General features: G+C 39.4%; 1 protein-coding gene across 6 annotated transcripts in view; it reads right to left on the bottom strand.

The window, feature by feature from the left end:
* The window catches only part of MCTP1 (multiple C2 and transmembrane domain containing 1), a 280175-nt gene that overhangs the window by 185467 nt on the left and 70966 nt on the right, over nucleotides 1-23742 (bottom strand). The window contains exon 1 of one of the 6 annotated variants that reach the window (XM_071802131.1): nucleotides 4381-4551. The exons of the other annotated variants lie outside the window; for them this stretch is intronic. The gene's annotated coding sequence lies outside the window, so the exon portion shown is untranslated. Of the gene's footprint in view, nucleotides 1-4380; nucleotides 4552-23742 lie in introns of those variants that run through there. 6 annotated transcript variants of the gene reach the window in all.

Genomic DNA, 23742 nt, shown 5'->3' with positions numbered 1-23742 from the left:
ACATGGTCTGTTAACACAGAGAGGGATGAGGAAAACTGAGTTATTACTTGTTATCACTGTTTTTATAGGGGAAGCTCATAGTTCAAGAATTGACTCTTGAGAAAGATGCTTCTCATCTCAATTTGTAAAAAGATACAGTTCTGATTCATTAGTAATTTGTAAATATAGTCTATCCTTACAATGATGCTCAAGGAGTCCCAATATTTTGCAAGCAGTGGAAACTCTTCCTAACTAACACCAGTAATAATGAAGCACAGGTGAACCATCATCATTCCTATCAACTCTCACTTTCGGAAACTCTTCCTAGAATGGAGAGAACAAAAATAGCCAGTTGTCGTACTTCAGCAGGGAACTGCTCACCTTCTCTCACAAATTTATGCTATGAAAAAAAGGCTGGTCCCTTCCATCATGAAAATAACGCCATTATCACAAAAAGCATCATGCACAACTCTGAAAAGATTAATTTGTTTTAGCATCTTCAAGTAAAACAAGAGTATCAGCATAGTAATTGAGAAATTTCTGGAAGCAAAGTAATATGTGAGTGTCCACAAAGCTAGCATCATCCCAACCAGGGAAGCTACATGTGGATGGATGATACCAAAATATAAATCTAAAAATTCATATACAGTCAGGACAATTGGAATAAACATTCCCATCAAACCATGTCTCTGACAAAGCCATAACCTAGTATCAACAGGTCAGTTCTGCTGCAATGGCTTCAAACAAGGAACAAGACCCCGTCAGCTCAGGACAACCAGTGCTGGTGACAGGTGAACTTCGTTGACACCACCTACACCTTCCACATCTTTGTGATGCACGTAAATACTGTGAGATTATTCCTCCTCCCTGGAAGATTTTATGAACTTGACAGAGCTCCATTGCACAGCCGCACTGGCACAGTCCCTGCCCAGCCACCACCAGCACCAGGTGACAACACCTGGTGAGGGTCCTGCGAGAAACTGAAGCAGCAGACACCTCCAAACCCCAAATGCCTGCTGTAAATTTGATCACATTGTTGACCAGTAGCCTCTGCTGAATTCTTCCATCCCAGGCCTGAGCTGCAGGCAGAGGACCTGATGTCCCACCAGATGGAGAGTACATTGACATCTTGCATTTCTGTCACTTAGCCCCACAGTGAATCCCACAAAGGGAAACATAACGTCAATTCCACAAGGTAAAATAGAAATTTAAAAAGTAAGCAAAGCAACCGACTGTTAAGCACCGATTTTTTAGGACAAGTGAGGCCAGGGACTTGGAGAAATGAAGTGCTCTGGCTCAAGCTGCTGCTGGAGAAGTGTTACCCCAAGAGTTACTTCTTCTCCTATAGCATCCATGTTGCTGTGGTAGCTCCAGGTCTGCCCCATTCATCACTGCTGACTCCAGGTTCTTCAGTTCAAGCACACTGACACATGCCCAGAGTAAGGAGAATAATTGATTTGCATCCACAACCAGGAAGAAATCCCATGTATACTCCCAGATAATTAAAGCTGTCTCAAATGTAAGTGGGCTCCCAGAGGAGACACTTTCTTTGTGCAATGACTGATAGAGCCCCAGCTGTATGTGCATCCTGCTGGTTTCCCTAGCTGAGTTACTCTCTTCAAGGAGGATTGTCAAACAGAATGAAACTTCAACACTCAAGGCAACTTGGTCAAGTGTGATGAAATTTGCTGTGGGATCATCCTCCCTGATCTCATTCCCTACTCTGTCCACAACTTTCATTCTTATTTCAGAGGGAAACTGAACAAAAATTTCCTAGAGGCACAAGTGAGATGTGCGTACTCATAGTTCTGGAGCTGATATTAGAAAAGAGGATACCACTCTTCATTAATTACTAAATAACAAATCGCATGCAAAATATTTCTAGAGCAAATTTTATTCTCAGATGATTCACCTTACTTGTGAAAAACGTTATCAACAGGCTATCTAATCCCATGGGAAAATGGAGCTAATTACTGGCCTCAGTCTTTCCATAATTTCCCACAATTGTTTACAAAACTATCACCTCTGACTGAAAGGTAATTAAAAAAAATATACTAAGGGTGTAAAGGGGCTTGATAGACTCATTAGATAGTATCGCTTTAAAACCTATTACAAGTGTAAAATAAAACCCTAGAAAAAAAGGTAATTAAAGGGAGTTTTGTGTGACTACTCCCTCCTTTTTTGTCAGCTTATTTTTGGTTTTGGGAGGTCACTCAACGCTGCTTCTCCTGCCCCTCAGCACTGTTGAGGTCACATCTGTTTTTCCTGTATTATGTATTTTCAAATGCTGGAGCAGGTTGCCCGGAGAGCATCGCTGAAGATACCCAGCACCTGCTCTGCCATGGTCCTGGACAACCTGCTCTGAGCAAGAGGTTCAATTCGGACATCTCCAGAGGTCCCTGCAAACCTCGGCTGTTTTGTGATTCTCTGTTGCTTTGAAATATGACAATAAATGAAGTATATGCTGCCCTCAGCTACCTCTCCTCAAAGCATTCTATGCCCGGTTGTATGGGTTGGCATCCAGACCGACCTACCTCTCCACCCCTTCTGAGCAGAGTGAGTCCAAGACACCAAGACACACATTAACCCTGAAAACTTCAAAACAAGCTTATATATATGCCTTGCATTTATGCTGTAGTACTCACATACGGTGTGACTTAAACCTTTCCCCTGCACATTCCACTCCCAGTAAAGAAACACATTATTTTCAAAGGTGCAGCAAGAGGTGTGTACAACAATATAAACACGAAGTGGTTTCCTGTGTGCACTTAAAAGTGCATTTACCTGCACTCTCAACATCCCAAGAGTGCAACCGTTTTCAAAAACAAACAAGAAATGCTTCTTTAAGCAGTATAAATGAAACTAATTAGGTCTGACTTTCATCTGTGCAGAATTATTCAGTTCCCAGGACAAGCAAAAAGAACAAGCACTCTTGTGCCATTTTGGTTTTAAGAAGATTATTGGAAGCTACACAGGCTGTCTGAACACATTTCTGCAAGTGTACATGCACTTGCACTCAAGAACACGTGATGAAAACACAAACTAAATGGGGAAATAAAAGCAGTCTGTAAGGGGATGAAAATACAATGAAAATACAAAAATTATATACTTTTTCTGTTTAAAAAGACCCTAAAATTCCTAAAACTATCAAACCGTGAAGTGCTAAAATTATGTATGTGTTTTGTTTTTCTATTTTTTTCCAAGATTAAGTCTCAGGTAGATGCAGCACTATCTTAACTTCTGACTGCTAGCACTTCTTCATCTCTACAGAAATTTGCAATATCATGCACAAAAATCCTCGCACTTGCCTGAAGAGTGCAGAATTACACCGCAAGTTATGTCAAACATGACACATGAAGGATAAGTCAATTGGGAACCAGAGACAGGTGTCACATCCATGTCAAAGATGATCTGTGAACGAGCTGTCTCTGTTTCAGAATGGGATAAATACCTGAAGCCAACATATATGCCATATGCATCATTCCCTCAGAAAAAATATTATCTTCAGTAATCATATTTAAAAATACACTGTCCATGTTTTCACAACAGAAAACCATACTAACATATTCCTAGCTTAATTTTCCGTATTATTAATAATAATCAATTATGTAAATATGCGCACACTTCAGGTAACATAGGTTATTCAGAAGTAGTTTTATACTTAAATTCTATGATAGAGTTATATTTTAAATTTTGGGAAATATAACTATTAGAACAGGGCATTTGAATTCTCTTGAATCAGTTTTCAAGCAAATACAGCAACATTGTCACTACCATAAAATAACATCAAACTGCTCTGAAGAGGAACTTCCTTACTGTTGCTTGTACTCAAGTTCAAAAGACCGAGGTTATGAAGATAACACTGGTCTGTTAAATTAAAATGGCAAAAACATTCAAAAAATAAGATTCTGGTTTTACAGTCGAAGCTAGATTTACTTGACCCAGTGCTGCCTAGATGTTTAAATACACTCAATTGCCATCAAGGAGTGACAGTGTGTTACAGCCACAAATTCCACAAACGGCTTGGCAGGAGAGCAATTCAAAAGGAGGAATGATGGTCTTCAAACTATCCAACATGCAAGTAATTAAATAAAATTATTCTTCTGCTAACGTGGAGAATTCAGCAGAAGAAAAACAACACTGAGATTCCGAAAAAGCTGAACTACTGCAGATATCAGTGCATCTGTGAGCAGGTGATGCTCCTCCGTGTGATTTTGTACAGTAAACCGAGCAAACAGTTTTCCTCACTCTGTATTATCTACTTAGGACATGCAGTTTCCATCAAATGCAAACATCTAATTATTTCCAAAACAGAATTTTAAATTACCTACATTTTAAAGCAGGATGCATATAATACTATACCAGAGCATGTTAGACTTTATAAAAAAACTAAATTCCTACCTTACCAGGTCCAAATTGAGAAGCTCCTTCAGCTTTCACCTATCTAAAAATAGCATTACAGGAGTGAGCTGAGCATCTTTTGCTTCACAAAGACACTTGCAGGTCTGAATTAGCGTTCGGAGCTGGCGGCTGCTCGGTAACAGCGCTCACCTGCAGCTGGAAGCAACAGCTCTGAGCAAACACCAACTGAACTGCAGCGACTCAGAACGAAACTCAGACCCGATATGAGTGTTTCAACACATATTCAGAGGAAATGACTCAACTATCTCCACATCTTCGAGCACTAAAAGCTGCTTCCTCCCTCCTCCCTCTCGGCAGATGATGGTGTAAACTGAAGCTTTCTGTGGTTTATTTATTAAATATTGGCATGACACAAATACTGAAGCTCAAGCAGTGAGCACTGCGTCGTAGATCATCCCTACACTGACTTCTTTTTCAAATAATACCTTGAGTGGAGAAATACTAATCTTAAATGTGTGTTTAATATATGCATATAGAAGTATTCAATGAATTTGCATCCTAGCGTATTAACTCTGAAGATATTTTGAGATTTAAATGTTGTATTCAGATAGCACCTGATATTAGTCTCATAAAATTTCAGAAAAATTCCTTCTTGGCCATTACAGAAATAACAAAAACTGAAAGAGAAGGACTCAAGATAAGAAGGAAGCAGTAAAAACGCAGATGTTATCCGACTGCATTTCAGTATACATCCAGTTAGAACTGGACAACTATTCCACAACAGGATACACATAATTGTTTGACATTAGAGCCTGTCCAGTCTTACATACCCTTAGTACAACACTTAATTCATTTCTTTAATCTCTACTCACTGAAGAAAATCTTGCTTCAATTTAGTTTGAATCTTGAATATGGAAAGTGAAACATCTCTCCTTAAAACTTCTATATGTCTTTTACATTTTGCAGTCATTTCTGTTCCTCTGGCACCCCTCTGTATCAGATCGCTTCTGATCTATGGGTTTTCAGTTTTCTGAGGCTCGGTTTCTCTGCTGCAAACATAATATTCCATGGGTGATGAGAAACGAGCACCACTTGGAAATGTGGGTTGTCCCTCCCCATTCCACAAGGACAAAGCTGGATGCTTGGGACCATGGAGAAAGTGCAAGTCCAGATGTAAATCCAGTGGTGTGGTTTTGAAATACTAGTTCTTAAACTTCATGATTAACCAGGGAGCACACAGCAGACAGTAAACAAGTTGGCAAACCACTTTTCTCAGGAAGTCATATTTTAAACATTGAAATAACTGATTTAATATATAGCTGTAATGAAACACCATTAAGAACTACAGATTCTTCCCTTAACAGCCCCTTGTGTCAGAGAACTTTGGTGGGATTAGTTATATCGCAGAGTAACCAACTTGAACACTAGACCTAGGCAGAATGTTCTACCTTTCTCTTAGTTTAAGTTTAGCTTATCACTTCAAAATGGTGGAGTTACATATACTTTTGGCATTCACTTTAGGAAAAAGTGAATCCTCACCTGAGGATCGAGGCTTTGGATAGACTTGGATGAGCAGTGGTTCAGAGAAATAACGGAAATCATAGGAAATAGGTGCAGAAGAAACCTCAAGAAGTCATCACTCCCGTGGCATGAGGAAAGATCACGTGTGACATGTATATGATACACATATCTATGACCACATATATGACACTACTGAAATCTTCATGCCAAGAGACAAGTTACATTTTGGCAAACTTCTTTCTATCAGCACCCCAAAGTAACTTAGGAGAACACATTAATACAGAGTAAAGCATCTACTTTCTCTACTGCAAGATATATTTTCCTGAAGCCAGCAAAGGTTTATTCTATAAAATGATAGGGAGTGATGGTTTTGTTATTAAGATAAGGATCTGTGTAGCTTTCGTGGCTTCAGATACGCACACCTGCCCTTGCCCATACCATTTAATCCCTCTATGCCTTGTTTTTGACCCCTGGAAGCAGCATAATAATTCTCCCTTGCTTTGCAGATGAACGGCAGAGCACTCAGGTAATGCTGTGAAAGGAACCATGGAAGGAATAGCAATATTTATTATCCACTGGACCATGGCTCTGGAGAACAACTAATTCATGGATAAGTAGCACATATGCTGCCATTTCCATTTAACAGCAATTTCCAGAGAACCTCACACATTTGCTGTGGAGGAAAAGTAAGCAATGGAAGACAACGCCCTACAGAAAGCAAGAAGAAATTGTAAGGCGTACATTTTTTAAAGCAATGTCATCTATCAGTGCTGCCTGCCTTCAAACCAGTAAACCCCATCTGCTCCAAAATAATAAATTCTAAAAGGCAGTTTCTTACGTATGGTCAAAATCCATCTGGGAAGAGCTCTTCATAGATGTGGCTTGAAAGATGGTAAAACAGCCATCACTTTTTATGAGGGTAAAAGAAGGGGCTTTTTTACGGACGCTTGGATGAAAAGGTCTGGTACTGAGCAGCCCACACACAATGGTGTGCACTTCCCACAACGGTGGCACACAGTCTCTTTTTGATATACTTTTTTTCACTTCAGAATGTGCGCATCTGATGTACTGTTACACTAACAAACGTTTTTCAAATCTGGTTTTTGAAACCCTATTACGATGGCTGAGAAATCAGTTGTTTGGAAGGCAAAAGGTCACGTAGCTCTCTGTTATGAGAAATTAAACAGCAGAAAATGGACCTGCAACAATGAGTGTGTTTAAAAGATGCATTTTCTGATGAAGCTCATAGACATAAAAAATACGACAAAAATGTTTCCTACAGAATACACGTGTGCATTTTAGTTAGATAACTTAGCTTTTGAAACAATCATCTGACAAGGTTCATCAATCACATGAAGAAATAGTAAACTGTGATTAACTACACCCAGATCTACTCATTTGAGTAAAGCATTGTACATCGACCCAAAATAGTGAAACAACTTATTTAAGCTGTTCCACTTACACAACAGTTACGTTATTTTTCTTAAATCAAAACATGAGCTTTACAGCTGAAAACTTTACAGCTTCACGAGCAGCCCCCAGTTTCCCACAGTTTGCTGCACTATTCAAAAGCAAAATAATACCTACAAGAGTTTTGTAACATTACTTCCTGATTTGTCCTTTTAAATTAATACAGAATTAATGAGATAGCTCTTGTTGGTATTGGTATGATAAGGGGAAACTAATTTTCAGTTCATGAAAAGACAGCAATTTTAATGTTGTAACAGCATCTGATTAGAAGGATACAAGCACATTGCATTCAATATTAAACTGACAAGTACTGTATTTCTTTCAATTCGAGAACTTTCCTTAATATAATAGCATTTTTTTTCTTCATTTCACAGAATGCAGATACTTTCACTGATGAGTTCCCAATCTTGTAGCCACATGCAAATTCAAGGATGTTGATGGTCCAGTGCTCCTTCCTTTGCTCACTCCCTGGGGCTTTAATTTCATAACCGAGAGACAGAATTGAAACCACCACCATTAGCAGCAACAGTTAACTCCAAATAACGGTACCAAAACCATGATGCAGCTAGTGTGAATAATTTATGTGAGCTAAACTACTAATGCCAATTTCCCAATACCTTGACTAATGCCTCTGTTTTCCTCTGCCTAGTGACAACATACTTCATCTGAATTTCTTATTAATTACATCTGCCCACATTGGTTATTTTTCCAGATGGAATCAAATACACCTTACTAAGATATTGAGCTTCCTACCAAAACATCAAAAAAAACCAAACAAATGAAAACAAAACAAACAAACGAAACAAAAACCCCCACAATTTTACTGAGTATATAGGCTTTTACAGGTCTCCAGCCTTACCCCTACGGATCACTAAGGAGTCAGATGCTGCCAGCTGGAAAGAAAACTGAAACCAGCTGTTCCTTGTACTTGTGGAAGCCTTGGAAGTGATTACTCTATCATCTGTCAGGAGGAGAAGACGGGGCTTCTCACACCTGACTGCCTGTTATACAAAAGAATCGTAGAATACCAGGTTGGGAGTGACCTCAGGGATCATCTGGTCCAACCTTTCTTGGCAAAGTACAGATGACAAGGATGAAGGTGCCCCTGACACAAATCAGGGCAAGAGTTTCAAACACAAGTACCCCAACTGCCCTTCCGAGAACTTCACAAATAAACTGGTAGAAGGGATTTCTGCAGAGATGAGGAGCAGCAAGCCTGGAAGCGATGGAAGAGATCACCTATGAATTTCCCAGGGAAGATACTATCTACCAAACAGCCTGCTAGAACTGGGCTATCTGGTATCCATCCCACCACTTTCATGCTGCCAGACAAGAGAGAGTGAAAACACATCACAATATGTTCACAAAGGAATAGCCTGAGGTGGGGGGATATCAGAGAGACTGTTACAACAACATTTAACAGAGAAAAATACAAATATGCAATATTTAGACCAAGAGGAGTTCTAGGAGGCCTGGAAGAGCTGCTGGAGATGATCACTGGCACTGGCGCCCTGTCCTGTGCCACCACGTCAGGTAGAGACCGCAGCTTCACTGAACCCATTACCTGTAAGGAATCAGCAGCCTATACAACAGTCAAGATGACAATAAATCTTCTAAACATCAGAAAGATCATATGGTAATATGCTTGTATAGAGAAGCACAGAAGAACAAAAATTAAAAACAATTAGACAATAAGACAATGGGGTGATTTGGTTTTTCACATTTTACATTAGTAATGCAGTTTATAACGGTTATTTCATCCTCTGTGGTATATAAATACTGAAACGTTCTGGGATTCCACAGGAATACAGCAGTTCTGCTCATCTACTGCTGGTACCGAGTGGCACACACCTGTGCTTTGCCCATCTGAAAAAAAGGGTATTTGAATGATAGACACACCAAAGCTGGCGAATTCTGAATGTGGTCACCAAAACCAAGCTGATGGCCTGCCACGATGGGATGAGTGGCTCGCAGGGTGAAGGGAGGCTACAGGTGGTGTTCGTCTTTCCCAGAGAGGTGGTGGGTGAACCATCCCTGGAGACATCCCTGTCCTGTCCCAACAGATGGATGAGGGATGAGTGAACTCCAGACGCGACACGCGCCCTGGCTCAACAGATGAGACCAGGTGTGAGTTAACTCTGGGTTAGTTCTGCGCGGTTATGTGAAGTGAATGACAGACAATCACCTCCGGGGTCCAACTCAGTTGTGAGTTTTACTAAAAGTACTTGTTGGAATATTGGTTACAGCGAATGGTGACTTGGCAGAAGTATAACAGAACTTATCAACACATTAACAGCGAAAGTCCTACTACAAGCGGTGTATTGGCAATCATCAGTAGCTATAATATGAAATTTAAGCAGAAATCAACAGCAGAGCTTGAAGATGTTGTTATCCTTATATGTTCAAAAGGGAAAGAGAGAAAGAGAGTGGTAGAGAGGGAAGGAAAACTAAGGTATAAGGAAGAGAAAAAGAGAGTATTATATATACTGAAGGAGAGACAAAGAAATGGGAGTATAGAAAAAAGGAGAGAAGGAAAGAGCAGAGAGAAAGGAAGAAAGGAGTGAAGGATCCAGTCTCTTACAGCCCTGCAGTGTGGATGACAGGACTTGTGCAATGATGTGTGGCCTCCGTGTTCCACGGCGAGGATGCTGGGGTCAGGAGCGCAGCATCCTCCGATGTCTGGTTCAAAATCAGGGTCCTCAGGATGCTGGTATTCTCTTGGTGAGGCCAAGCTGGTATTTCCTTCGGTGAGACTGGTAGGCCAGTATTCCCTTGGGGAGGCCGAGCTGGTATTCCCTGCGCGGGGCCGAGCTGGTATTCCCTAAAGCTTGCTGGTTTTGGTGGACTTTTTATAGCTCCCAGAGTAGAGGAAAGGCTGGGGGGCGAAAGTAGTGATTGCGAAAGAGGGACAAGTCTGGACAAGTCCTGGGCCACGTTGAGGGGTCTCTACTTTGCTCCTTGTGTCATGCAGAAATCAGGGGGGAAGTGGTGATTGCAAAAGATCAACAAGTTTCTACAAGCCCTGGGCCGTGTTAAAAGGGTCTCAACTTTTCCCCTTTGTTTGCTGAGCTGGGCACATCAGGAGATGGGGCTATGTACCCTCCAGCACATCCTCCATCTCCCATTGGTCAGCCGGCCTGGTCTGTGGCTCGTTAGCTCATCGTTGATGTGTAGATTGCAGTTCCCCCTGCTCTGAATGTGTCTTCTTCTGGCTGAACTAGTCACAATGTTTTCAGCCATGGTCCTTATCAATACTTAACAATCCCAGGCCAGGCTGGACAGGGCTCTGAGCAACCTGTGCTGGGTCAAGGTGTCTCTGCTTATGGGTTGGACTGGGTGAGCTGGGAAGGTCCTTCCAACCCATTCTATGATTTAGAAGGTTTTTGTTACCATGTCCCATAATACCCTCATCGAGGAGCTGACACAGCTGCCTACATGGACAGAAGGGCAGGATGAAGACTGGCTGTACCATCAGGCTCAGAGTGGTGTGACCAGCAGCACAAGGTTCAGCTGCAGGCCAGTCACCACCAGCATACACCAAGGAACAATATGGGGGCGGGTATGCTCAGCATCATCTTTAATCACCTGGAAGATGGAGCAGCATGTGCCCTGATCATTCACAGATGGTGCAAAATGGGAAGTAGCGGCCAACACACCGAACAGTCCTACTGCCATCCCCAGGGATCTGAACAGGCTGGAGAAAGGGGGAAGCACCACCATCTACAGTGAAGGTCCTGGGGTCCTGGTGGACACCATGCTGACCACAAGCCAGCAATTTGTCCTTACAACAAAGCAGACCAAGGGTCTCCTGGGCTGTATGAGGCAAAGCTTTGCCAGCAGGTCGAGGAGGTGATCCCTCCCCTCTGCTCAGCACTGGTGGGGCCACATTTGTAGTGCTGTGTCATTTCTTCCCTGTTGGAACAATAAAGGACTCAGCACTCCGATTCAGTGTGAATCACAGAAAGCCATTTATTACAGAAACATGTCTCCTTATATACACAACTATTCTCTAATCACAAATCCACGCTCTAAGCATGGATTCGCTAGATGAACATCATGGGCAGTCCACACGCTGGAGCCCCACCGACGATAGGTCCGACGACTCAGGCCATGCTGAGGCCCTGTTAATGAAGAAACACCCCTCTTTCTCACAGCAGATTCTGTTCTCAGCTTCTCGAAGTGGCCTTGAGATTCCTTTGGGCCTGACTAATTCAACAATATATCTCCTTCCAACGAAACGCCTCCACACTTCCCTGATATTTAAAACAAACAAACAAATAAACAAACAAGCCAAGTCACAGAGTTACTGTAATGAGTCCAGCAAAGGACCACAAAGACCACAGAATCATAGGACGTCCTGAGTTGGGAGGGACCCACAAGGCTCATGGAGTCCAATTCCCACAGGTCACCCCATGTGTCTGAGGACATTGTCCAGTCTCTTCTTGAACACTGTCGGGTTGGGCCGTGACACCTCCCTGGGAGCCTGTTCGGTGTCCAGCAACTCTGGGTGAAGAACCTTTTCCTCATGTCCCACTGACCCTCCCTGGCACATCTTCTGCTGTTCCCTTGGGTTGGAGCATCTGTCGCATGAGAGAGGCTGAAAAAGCTGGGACTGCTCCTCTGGCAGAAGGAAAGACTTGGGGAATCTTGTCCATAGGTATAAATACCAGATGGGTGAAGTATGGAAGGTGGATTCAGGCTCTTCTCAGCTGAGCCCAGCACGGGAACAACAGGCAACACGCACAAAATGAAACAGAGAAAACTCTATTTGGACATGAGTTTAAAGGTTTTTTACTGTGAGGGTGGTCAAACACAAAACCAGGTTGCTTAGAGAGGTTGTGGAGTTTCCATCTCTGAAGACAACTCAAAACCCAACTGGACACAGTGAGGGTCAAAGAGCTCTGGGTGGCCCCTGCTTCAAGCAGGCTGGATGAAATTACTTCAAGATGCCCCTGTCAACCTCAGACACTTGGTGCTTCTGTGGAAACCTTCAGGTTTTATCCAATAACGTAAAAGGAAAAGAACTGTTTGGGGACTCACTGATCAGGATCTCATTTTTCAAGACAGTTCAAGCTAATAGTCTTCCTACATTTCATGATGGAGTAATCACTGATACTAAATTAATGAACCGTATAATAAAAGTAAAATAAATAAATAAATGTAAAAAAAGTAGGTCCAAGTAAAATGCATATTAAAGACAGAAATAAAAAATGTAAATTTCTATTTTATCACAAGCTATTCAAATATCTGTTTTCATATGCTCTAAGCTGTATCCAGATGGTTTTGCACACAAATGTGTACAATAATACAAACACTATGTGTGAAAATGTAACAAGCTAGATTATTTAACACACTGGTTTCCCAAGCACTTTAATCATTCAGTGACTGTTTTGATAAAAATGACAGAATAATGCATTATCTTGCTCCGTAAAGTATTCTGAAATTTCTCATTTAGCTCAGCAGACTGCTGTGCACAGAAATGCTCCGCAGCACCCTTCACATACGCGTGGTTCCATCACTCACTACAACACTCGTATTTGGAGCCCAAGGGCTTGTTCATAAACCCTGTGCAGTGGAGTCTGTTCAAGCCACGAGCTGTGAATCTCCACAATGATTTAAAGATTTGCTTTGTTTCACCTACAATTGTGTTTCTGAAGCAGCCTGCTCTCTTTAAACGTACAAATGATCAAACGGTAGGCAGGCTTAAGGACAAGGGCAGGCTTTGGATTTGGTAATCTGACAAAATCACATCCCTAAAGCTAGCCCATCACATTCTCTTATACATCGTTTTAATGCAAAAGATGACCTTGGTTGTTCAATAAAGGTGACCATTTTTACTATTGGTCTAACAACTATTTGACTTGGACTGTATCCTGTTTTAGACCTCACCATTAATTGTCAGATACTGTGCTTTAAAATTTTGAGGAGAACTGACTAGCAGGATTTCATGCATTAGAAAGTTTTGTCAACCTGAAACACCAACTTGTATGTCAAATTGAATTTTTTTTCTGATTTAGCAGAAGGATAGCATCTAGACAATTGGATATTCGTGGAACACTGTCAAATACAACTTATTACATTTAAATAATCACACCCTCTTTTTAATCCTCACCAGTTATTGGTGCAGATTTCTAAATTTCCTTTACCTGACTGATGTTTATACACTGACCTCTGAAAAGTCACTCTGGGATGACATTTGACTTTTCAGCACTATGAGAAAGTCAAGTTCACAGCGACTGTGTGTTTCCAGGGTCATAGAAAGGGGAGCAAACAAATACAGCCCCTAGACAAAGCTGTTTGAGCAGCTGAATTGTGCTTGGAATCAGAGGGAAATGTAATTTCCCTCCTTTCCACTGGACCTAAAGTTTCACAGCTTTGGGTAACTTAAACTATGTGCAGCCTACAGAAGGGAGAAGAGGGTAAAGCGGTTGCTTGTTCCTCCTGAAAAGCAAAATAGAAGCTTTGCTTGACCTAGAAAATATGTAACCTACGCCAACATGAACACATTACAGGCAGATGCACTCTAGAAAGAGTCATCATTTCCCAATGTACTCAGCACCAAAGTGTACTGAAACACATTCTTTTTCATTTCTTACCAGGAAAAACTAGCCAAAAAAAAATATAAAGAAATAAAAATAAGAAAGAAAAAAAAAAAGAGTACTTCTTCCTTTAAAGCACTGCTGAACCATGCAAATGCAAAATGCATTTTGATGCATTTAAAACTTAGGTCCGAAAAGGCAATGATACGAGCTAATGGAGTTCTACTTATTTATTTATATATTTTAAAATATCTTTATTTATTCTCAATTAGGAATTTAGTTTCATTGCCCATGCATTATGGAAGATAATGTCTATAGCATTTATAATATATCAACTCCTGGAAATATTCCTCCAGGCCCTTTTGGGTTAGATATATTGACACCCATTCTAGAGCTTCATTACAAAATCAGTTTTCATTCACGTCTGTTAGAGAAGTGAGTACAGATTCAGGTGATTTTGGTTGCACTAATGCCTTGCTGTATAAACCACACAATCTGTTCAGGTGTATTGTCCCATAAAGTCTCTATCTCAGTTCCCATGCAAAGAGTTTAATATTTGTTTTCACATCTTCACATAAGTGCAATAAGGCAATTCTTACCTGAAATAATCTGACAGCATTTCTGGCAGAATTCAGATCTTCTTTTGTTTTGTTTTGTTTTTCCTGCCCTCTGGCTTGGACAACATCCTTGATATGTTTCCTGTAACTTCCTTTGGGTCGATCTCTTCTGTGTATTCCTTTTGCCTAATTTATCATCCCTTAAATAATGGGAATTCCTGAGGGACGAAATCTAGTTTGATAGCAGTACGACAGGCAAAGCTACCATAGACCTTAACACTTATTTCACCTATTGTATGAGAAATTAAGGCTTTTGTCACCTAACCCAAGAGCTGTCCAGCTTCTTGCAGGTGGATTTAACAGACAGACCCGTAGGTTTTCACTTGGCAGCACAAGTCACAGGACTCTGGCCTGGAGACTTGAAAAAGTCAATTTGCCCTTTGTAAATTAAGTGGAAATCACAGCTAACATGCAACAACACAAACAGATTAAATCCTTACATTTTCCGTATTAAGAGGTATATACTTTACTTGAAATTTCTGTTTCTGTTCCTGTCACCTGTAAAATAAATCTCTCAGCTCAGCTGACTAAAACACTACCCAGAGATCGTATAACAAAGAGCTAGTGAAATACTTATGGGAAGGGAACTCCTGGTAAAGAACAAAACTTAATGCAACCGCTCATTTAGAATTTATTGATGTCATTACATTTCTGCAAGTGAGGCATTAACATCTTAGTAGAAATTGTAGGTCTAGAAATACAATCTTGAACAGCACAATTTTGAAATGACCCAGCACTTTGTAACCCAACTGGAACTTCCAGTGTCTGTGTAGAGAACCAGGGGATGCAAAAATGTTTAAAACACACACACGCACACTTGCAGTTCTGCTGGTGATTTCTTCTTCCTAATAGTCAAAGGTTTTGTTAAATAAGTACCCGTTAAAGATGACATGGAAAGGAATCTTGTACGAGGTCTTGCTTTTTACCTAATTTGAAAAACCACTAAGGATTTTGAAATAATCAGTTATTCATGTAAATGAGAGAATATCTACTTATAGTTATGTACTTATGTACTAAGAGAGCTGCCATCTTACTAAATGTTATTGGAATTTAAGAAAAAGCTCTGTGAAGAACAAACCACCTCAGTTCAGATTTGTAGCCCTGGTCCAATGGAACATGGACATGAACTCGATACAAGCAGACTCTTGAGAACTGGTTCACAGCTCTTTATTTTAACCACTGAAAAGGTACAGTGTACCTTCATAGCACAACAGAAAGATGCTGTGTTTGTATGGGTCTTTCTTTTCCACTGGCTAAAAATACTTTTTTTTTTTTTTTTTTTTAATATTATGGCTGAGGGTACAGTTCAGATGTCAACTGAACATGCGCTATGACAGATGTTTGGTTATAACAGAATCCCAAATTAAGAGAGAAGGAAGAAGGGCCAGGGAGCGGCATGACAGGGCACACTTCTGCTACAAAAGAAGTCATATAGAAAAAAAGAAAGGAGTCTGTGCTGAACTGAAATAACCTGAAGTCACGCTAAAGCAGCTAAAAGGAGGTTTTAAGTAGCTTTATAGACTTTTATTGATCACCTTGTAGAATATACCACGTCCATCAATTACACTGCTTATAAACTTAAACCACCATTGTCTCCAGAACTGATTAAACAAACACCTCAGACAGCACAAATATTTTATTCACCTAAGATGACCCTTTGTTTCCCTTGACTTGACAAATGGGGTTAAACTTCCCACTTTACTACAAAGCAGGCACCTTCAATACATCAAAGACATGACTGCCCTGAAAGTGCTCCAGTTGACCTTCAAGACATTCCTTTTATAACAACCAGAGTAAAGAGGATCAAAGCTGGGACGCGGCCACTAAACAGACAGGTAGATAAAAACGGTCAGAAGTAATACAAAATTCATAAAGATACTTCCTCCAAATCAATCTGGCACCAGGTTTTAACTTTTGTATTAGAGCGCGATTTCGTGCGTAGTTTTGTGTGCAATTTCAACCAAGGACGGACATTATAAATAGCAGTATGTTGTGTAGAGGTAAGGAAGGAGGCAGCTGAGAGTTTTCCTCTGGATGTGGGATTTCGATGCTTTTTTCAAAGACAGAAATACCCACTTTCAGAAGCAGCGCTGATCTGTGAAGTCCAAGGGCACCTCTCTGACATTCGTCTCTTCAGCATAAGGAGGTGAAGGATACCAAGCTTCTCATGAAGAAAAATATTATTAATAATAATTAGATGTTAATAATAACTAACAGTTTAGTACTATGTGCCCTGTGTTACACAGGGAGGTGAAATGTGGAACTGAGGATTGTGTTTTCTGGTATCAGTCCAGGCACTTCTGGAACTTGCTGCAAGAATTCCCGGAAACCTTTAAGTGCTCCAGTGAATTTTGAAATCTATGTACACTGCTTAATTGTTGTTACAAAGCTCCAGTATCAGAATGCTTAATCTTCTTTCCATTATCACCTTTCAATGAATTTTTAGATAATTTCTCCTGGAGAGTATGAACAGCATAAGTGCAAAAATCTAAAACTACTCCACCATAAAATGTATTTTCTGTGCCAAGTCTTATTCTTGAAAAAGGGAATGGGCATTTTCTTATTTTAGTAGCTTGCATACTTTTGATTTTCAAAGCGTTCCTCTATGATTGCCTGTATGGCTTTTTCTTTATTTCCATAATGATTTCTTCCAAATAATCAGAGAGCAGAATTTATCATGAGCTCCAGGGAAAGACTGAACCCAAGAGGTTTCAATAATTGAACAGATTGAGCAAAGCTTTGATTTGCTGCAAGAGCCATTTCCTAGTCTGGAAACCTGAAGAGCAGCATCTTTTTCTACTCAAATGAAAAAAATACATATATGACACTTCCTCAGGCTTCTTCCCAAACCTGTGCTGGATTCAAAACATCTTTGTAAATGCGAATATTAATGATGGAGACAGCATTACATCAAATAGTTGCTTCAGTGTTTTTCAAAGTACGACATGTTTTATTCACTGGAACACTGAAGACTTTTCTGGAAGAGAACAGAGTGCAAGCCCTCTTCATCTCCTCCAGAAAAGCAAAACACCTCGGAAAAGCATCATTTTAACACGCTGCATTTTAATTTGTTCTTTGAAGGTGGGAAGGCGTACAATTTGTACAAATGCTTAATCTCAAGAAGAACCTTAAAGATGGTGTTTTGCTTAAAAAAGTTCAAAGCTATCACACTAGTCATCATTTACAAAAAGTCTTCTGAACATGTAAGCACATATATTTTCCTCTTCAACAGAACTTAGATTGAAGGAAAGCATTCCTACATCATACCCAGCTTTCATCTGTCCTCATGCTCTAATTAGCCAATTAATTTAAGAAACAAGACTTAGAACGTATCAAAGGGCCAGCACAGGCAGTTTGTTTTGTGGTCAGATGGCAAGCTTATATTTACACTTGTAAATGTACGGGTTTTGCTTAAGAAGCAGACCAAACACTGCAGGATTCTTGACAAAATCCACAGTTAATACTAGATCGAAATAAGACTAAAGTTTTGTATGACACCATCACCCAAGAGGCGAGAGACCCCGGCTCAGCCACCACACAAGGGAATAACAGGATCATGATTTCTCTGTCACGCTTTTTTTTATCCCCCCATGGTTTTAAGTGTGACCTGTACAAGAAGAGATTGATTCCATTTAACTCAAATAGGAAAGACTGAGAATTATGAATAAAACGGTGTGACCAAGGGTAGGTAATTCGAGAATGGGACTGAATTAGGTATTTCCTAGTTACGTTTGGCATTTTCACAAAAATTACTTGCCCTCATGTGAAACATGAAACTGTTCAGAGATGTGAGAGAGTAGCAGAATTTTTAACCAAGAAAATAGAACTAGAACTCTGTAAGAAGCCATGGGCTTCTAAAACACTTTAAAGACGTGCAACCGCTTCAGCCAAAGCCACTAATGCACACTCTATCTTTCATTAAAAAAAAAAAAAAATAAAAGAATATTCAATAAAAATAGGAATCTGTTTCTTAAATAGTGATTTTTACTAGATTTTTCAGAAAATAAATCTTAGAATAAACAGATGCTGCAACTACCACTGTTTCACATGAACTATGGTAACTCGCATTAATAGTCAGTTATTAATGGTCCACTGATGTTAATTAGACCAAACCCAGAGCACTACTGCCATTTCTCTGCTCCTTAGGGCATAAAAGGAGCATGTTTGATTTCCTATCATTTTTCTGTCATTTAAAAGTCAAATTAACTTTCCCTGTCCTCTTTTTACTTCCACAGAAAGCTGTTACTGTAAAGAGTTAGTCCAAATATCTGAACACAAAACATAAAAGTTCTTCTCCAGCTATTATACAAGTGTGAAACTCTCAGTATTTTCAGCAGCCCAAGGTGATGCAGAACTGACACAAGGCAACCATGGGCAGGATGCTGACAGGTCATACACAACTCTTTGTTTTAACTACAGCTCTTACTGGCCAGTTACACAAAAATCACGTTAGTGTGACAGGTAACTGCTGAGATATACAGGAAAAAGCAGATTTACAGTCTTGAGCTTCTATAGATTATACCGAGGTAAAACCACAGTGACAGTACTGGTAAAGTCTTCCACTTCAAAAAAAAAAAAAAAGAATTAAAGGATTTCCACCTCTGCACGTTCTTCTTGCAGTACATTTTGGAATGAAACCATGACAGTAGTGCACATATACAGAAGTAAACCACTGATGAAAAGCACAGTTTGGACACCACAGATCAGTGCACAAGCTGTCACAACTCTCAGTATTTCATCACTTAAACCTCATGCAGAAGGACCCTTTACTTAAGAAAAATACCTTACGAAAACTACCAATCCAAAACACCAAAATGAATTGTCTATAATCTACTTTACTGCTTCAGCCATGATCAACGTATTCAAAACCGATGCATGTACCTTGTAGCACCTCGTAAAACAAACCCAACAGTTGCCTAAATGCTTCCTCAATAATACACAATCCCAGGCATCTCAGTACAGCCATTAGTGAGACTGAAAAGAGCAATCAAGGAGGAGATATTTTGTCTGCATTCCAAATAACACTGAGTATTTTCTTGGATGCGAAAGCTGAGTTTATTCCAAAGGTGTGGTGATCAGGAAAGAGAAGACAGTGTATTGGTGGATTGATGCCAACAATGACGATAAGCAATCTCAATGACTAGTTGCAACCTTTCATTAGGGTAAAGTGAAGCGATTAAGAAGCTGGGCAAAAGATCCAAATAAACCTAAGAACCTGATAGCCCAGATTTTCTACATAGACCTGCAGCATGACTGAAACTAAGAGGTGGTTTCCCATCTGGAAAAAAACCTTCTTGCGATTCCACAGTTTGCAAGATGAAAACTCTTTCTAAGAGAACCCCAACTTCACACTGGGTCACATTCTGCAGAACAAAATCAGTTCACTGTGCAAAAAAGGAGTTTCATTTATGAATATATTCTATTACTGTTTCTAAGACTTTTGAGAACATAGATAAAACATAGATAAAAATCACTGAAAAAGCCAAAACCCCTAACAACCTGGTACTGCAAGCAAGTGCATGCCTTATAGCTAAATCAAGGATACAGATAAGAAAAAGCTCCGTGTGCAGGAACTTCTTCTCATCATTCTCCAACTACAACAAAGTATTATCTTTCTGGATGTCCTCTACCTGAAAGAAATCGGTTGTCACATTGATAATCCACCATTCCTGAATTCTTCCTTGGTGGCCAACCTTCAGAGTCACCAACCCCTTACCAAGGAAAGCTTTCAAAGTCACTTAGATGTTCCACCTAATGCCCGACTCCCCAGTGTCACCTCTTCTGGCTTTTAATTTATTTCTGTTATACCTTCAGCCTTCTTTCGCTAATTGCTTCTCCACTGCTCCACTCCATCAGTCTTACATTTTATAGCATCAGAATGGCTTAAAGGAAGAAGAAAAAAAAAGTAATCTATAACTTGCATTATCACTGAGCTTAGGGGAAAAGCTCCTCTATTTTATATATTTGCGTAATTCCTATGCACACTTGACAGATCCTTCAAAATTACAGTAAAAACTCAGTAAAGTAAAAAAAAAACTTTTGTAATAGTTTGTTGTGTTTTGTTGTTTTATTTTTTTTTAATCTGTATATCTAGAAATTAGTGCTCTTTCATAGGAGCAAACTGATTACTTTTATCTCTATATTAAAGCTTTTAGTGTGCATTTCAGAAGGTTTCATGAACTGCTATACTTTTCACTGAAGTGATAAGACTTTTACATACTAAGTGACTAGGCAGAGAAAGACTCTGCATATCACACACTTCAGAATACAGTTCAAGCAAGGCATCTGTTCCCAGTGATAATCGACCAGCAGGTTTACATCATTCCCTGACCAAAATAGTTCCAAAAGGCGAAGAGGCCACCCAGAAACGATCTGAGTTGTCTGTGTTAAGGCCACCCGAAGTGAGGGAGAGGCGGAGAGGAAAGGTGTTGCCAAAATCCAGAAGAATCTGCACAAGCCTGTTGTACAAAACAGCAGTTTACAGTAATTAACAGACAAGACACATATTGGTTTCCCAAGTGCTACTCAGTAAATCACTTTTGTTTTCTATTCTTTTTTCTTTTGTCTGGAATAGAATTATCAATTATAGGAGATTTTAAAGTGAAATATTCTAGTTCCATATTGTACCATGCTCACAGCATGCAGACTCAAAAAAATAGGCTAATGTCTATGTTATGTAGACTATCAGCCAAGGCTTGAATTTTGAACTCACCTTCAAATGTAAATATTGAAATAGTATCATGGAATCATAGAATCATGTTGGTTTGAAGAGACCCTTAAGATCGTTGAGTCCATCCATAACCTAAATCTAGCACTAAAGCACCAAGGATTTCTTTGTAAGAATTACTTACACTAGGCACTTCTATTTTAACAGTAATGCTTTCTTAAGGCTTCTCATTTCAAACAAATACATATTTATGTGCATGCACACAATTACATTTATTGTGACACATTTCCAACAAAGCTGATGTATTTCTTCTGGTTTCCTATTATATATATTCTAAACAACAGAAGGTTTGCACTTAAAAGGCTAGTATCTCTCTCAGTACTCCCTGTTCATTCCAGTTTCATTTGGATTAAAAAATGGTGCCATTTCTAAGCAGAGAAAAGGTATTTTGGAAAATTAATCGCTGTCCCTTAGATTTACAGAAACAGAAGCTTAACATGGATTCGACAGTTTGCCTCACAGATGGAGGGAGTACACACAGTAGAAAACTCAAATAAAGCACTTTGAATTACTCTGCAACTTCATTTTGTAGGGATGAAAGCAGCTAATGCATGAAGAGAGATTAATTTTTTTCATTAAATGTTGTGGTTACATGGATACAATCACCTCAGTACACTGCAGGTACTTCTGCACATAAACCTGTGTGTGGAGGAAAGAGTAGAATTGACTGAGTCTCAGAGGAAATGAGAGATCACAACCTAGAAATATTCAGCATGGATTTAACCCTCCAGAGTGCTAAGAAACAATAGTTATCTCAGCAATTAGAACTGAACAACCCTCACCACTGGTATACATTAGCGAAATCTTAATTTATTACACTACACTGAGTACCTCTTAGGGAATAAAAGTAATTACCAAAGTTATCACTGAGACGACTATTTTTGAGTGATATCCAAGAGTCTCAGATGTCTGGCAAGAGTATATGTCATATATTACAACTATATAAACTTCTATGATACTTTTCACACCTCTGATATAATGTGCCACAGAGTTTGGAAAATGCTGTACAATTTTTTGCTTTCACATTCATGATGCCTATTTCCTTTCCCTCCTTTAAGTAGCCTAGTCATTTTCTCCTGTGTATTAAGAAAAGCATAATAATTTCTCTGAAAACAGACATCTGAAGTGAAAGAAAAAGAAATCAGATGCATCAGAGGAGGACTGACTTCTGCTAGGCCTCTAGATCTCATTTCTAAAGTAAAAATACACCCATAAAAAGCAAAGTGAATCACTGAAATGCTATTGCCATATAACTTTTACATCACCAGAATGTTTTGTCAGTCAAACAATACTCAAATAAATTTTGAAGTCTGGAATATAAAAAGAGGATGCACGATGGCTGTTAAAATTTGTAAGCTGTTATTCAGGGTCTCTTCTTCACGTGCAGCTAAAATCAAGAGAGAGAAAGCTGAATGTTAAAAGTATGTAACTGCACATGAAGTTTTCATAAGTTCATTGTATTAGAACGAGCAAGAACATGCAAATAAAACCATAAACTGATACACCAAAAATTATGACAGCAGTCTTAAAAATCTCTTCTGAGACAAACTGAAGCATAAATTTAACTCTTGCATATGAATTCATAAGTGCATCTATACATATACACATAATTCACCCAATACTATACTCACCATGTGGTACCATAGAGTTATTGATCTAGATGCCAACAAATCAACTATGTTATCACTACAATGGATCTGTTGATTTCTTCCACTAAATCTCGCCTAAAACAACAGATTTTTCAGGAAGCTACGTGCCACCATGTCTCAATTCTGTCTCCAAATGGTACAATCACACATAATAGGGACACTGCGCTTTTAACCATTTTTCCCCATCAGTGGATAAGTCAGTCATGTTAATTCACTCATATCTCAGTTTTATGATCCCATTTCTATAATATCATCTCATGAGCCTCTATAAGGATTTGGCGCCGTGCTCAGTCCAGATGATTGTTATGTGTCTCAGATCTTGACCAACAGTCTTCCAGCCAATTTTCTAGCTGCAAGAATTAAGATAAACAGCAAGAGTCTTAATATTAGCAATTCATATCTGGTCAGTTCTTTCATGCTCTTTTCCTGCTTTGTTTCTACTGACACAAATAGTTCCTTGAATTTTAGAAAAGTTTGTATAAGACTAAAGAAAAAGCACTCTTTTGCAAGGTATTCTTGAAACAGCAGGTAAAAAGAAGAAATCAGTCAGGATTCAGAAAACAATTATACTGATTTTCATAATTGCTTTAAATAATATTCTTTCTGTCTGATCTGAGTGTGCAAACTATCTTAAATGCAGAAAAAAAAAAAAGTTATGTAGAATTTGTGTTTAAATCAGTCCATTATTGTAGACAAGTGTACAGTGTAGTAAATGACCAATCAGTGTCTTACATTCAAAATGTTCTAGGAAACAACAAGAAGAAAAGCATTCTTTTTCCAATATTTTCCATAAATTCCATTAATTTTCTGCATAATTTTCCATTATATCTATGATAAGAAAAGATGATTAAAATCTCAGTGAAACAGATTACGGGGTT

This window comes from Patagioenas fasciata, chromosome Z, assembly GCF_037038585.1.
Source record: "Patagioenas fasciata isolate bPatFas1 chromosome Z, bPatFas1.hap1, whole genome shotgun sequence".
NCBI classification, from domain to species: Eukaryota; Metazoa; Chordata; class Aves; order Columbiformes; family Columbidae; genus Patagioenas; species Patagioenas fasciata.
The sequence above is the reverse complement of the archived record's forward strand: the minus strand, read 5'-3'. Positions and strand labels throughout refer to the sequence as shown.